Source organism: Pinus tabuliformis, chromosome 3_2, assembly GCF_031772625.1.
Source record: "Pinus tabuliformis cultivar Carrire ecotype Pingquan chromosome 3_2, CPIR1, whole genome shotgun sequence".
Taxonomy (NCBI): domain Eukaryota; kingdom Viridiplantae; phylum Streptophyta; class Pinopsida; order Pinales; family Pinaceae; genus Pinus; species Pinus tabuliformis.
This window is the reverse complement of record NC_142302.1, coordinates 1245950842-1245952548: the sequence shown is the minus strand read 5'-3', so window position 1 is coordinate 1245952548 and position 1707 is coordinate 1245950842. Positions and strand designations below refer to the sequence as shown.

At 36.0% G+C, this 1707-nt stretch overlaps 1 pseudogene; it reads left to right on the top strand.

Moving 5' to 3' along the window:
* Window positions 1-929: 929 nt before the first annotated feature.
* LOC149185253 (secreted RxLR effector protein 161 pseudogene) lies at window positions 930-1307 on the top strand (annotated as a pseudogene).
* The last annotated feature ends 400 nt before the right edge of the window (window positions 1308-1707 follow it).

Sequence of the window (1707 nt, the reverse complement as noted above, 5' to 3'; positions counted from 1 at the left end):
GCTCTGTGCCGCTATCTGCTGTTGGTTTCTTAGGTGCTAGGTTTTGTGGTAACCTCAGGAGATGGGCTCGAACTCTTTATTGAGGGCTTTTGTTTACAACCGTGTCAGTTCCCATGTCTGCGAACTCGGTTGGTTTTGTAGTTATTTTGAACAGAGAATGTGAATGCTGATATAGACTTTTAATGACTATGTTCTATCCTGTGAATTTTATATGGAAATAAATCTGGAACCGCTCGTATGGTTTTGTTTGCATACCTGTTAAATGTGTATATGCCTGAACGCTATGTCTGTGCGACCTATGCTGGTCGTTGTGGCTGTTCGTTTGATTATTGGGCTTCTGTTCTGGTTCGAAGTCTGTAGTGAAACTTTTAACAATGTTTTTATACCATAAAGGAAAACAAAAAAACGCACAACATTGAATTTTTTTTACAATATTTGAGGACACTCGTGGAATTGTATGTGCACTAAAATAATGAATATATTTCCTTCTGCTAATTCCCTTCTTCACTGGCCAACCCCTATTGGGCTTATTTTCCCTCCTTTTGTATCACTGTTCTCGAACAGTTGGATAACTGCTGTTAGTTGTTTTTGTTGTCAGTTACAATAATTATTTCGTATTTGAAACTTATCCTTAACTAGCATGTTTTCCTTTGCTTGTACTTACAATAATAATATAACTGTTCGGTAACGAATGATTCTAACTAATTACTACTGTTCCTAATTAGAGCTCATTACATTATTCTTGGCATTTTAACATAAAAGTAAAATAAAAACAATAAATAAAAATAAAGACAGACACGTTGTCCGTTTAGTGAGCCATGTTCTTTGTCCTTCTCAGAAACCACATCAACCTTCTTTCCGTCTTCGCCCTGTTAACCAAATGCTCCTGCATCACTACAACTCGACCAAATATTCCTTTTGCAGTCAGTATGGTATCAAGATTTATGGCAGAACCTAAGGAATTGCATTGGAAAGCAGCAACGAGGATTTTAAGATATCTACTTGGAACAATTCGTTATGGTTTGTTATACAGTTCTATAGAAGATTTCAGGTTGATTGGTTATGCAGATTCAGATTCGACTAGATGTAGGAATGACAGGAAATCAACTTCAGGGTATTCATTTAGTATGGGTTCAGTGGCAGTTGCTTGGAGTACTAATAAGCAATCAACAGTTTCTCTCTCGACAACAGAAGCAGAGTATAAAGCGGCAGCGACAGCAACAGATGAAGAAGTTTGGTTAAGAAGAATTATAGAGGACCTACATGAACAACAAGAGCAACCCACTCAGTTGATGTGTGATAATTAAAGTGCTATTCAGATGACAAAGAATCCATTTTTCCATAAGAATACCAAGCATATTGATATTCAGTATCATTTTGTTCGAGATCTAGTTCAGCAAGGAGTGATCGAGATTGAGTACTATAGAACAGATAAACATGTCGCTGATATATTTACCAAAGCACTATCTAAGGAAAATTTCTGCAAATTTAGAGATGATCTTGGAATATTTCCAGATGATCATTATGGGGGAGAAATGATGGAATAATGGATCATTTGTCAAATACTCAATAATTAAAGTTGTTTTTTTAGTGAGGGATTTATGGAGAAATTAGTGGAATAACAGGTGAGAGATTTATGGATGTTTGTTGAGAGAATTATGGAGTGATTTGTGGAGTTATTGATTGAGAAATTTGTGGAGTTGACAA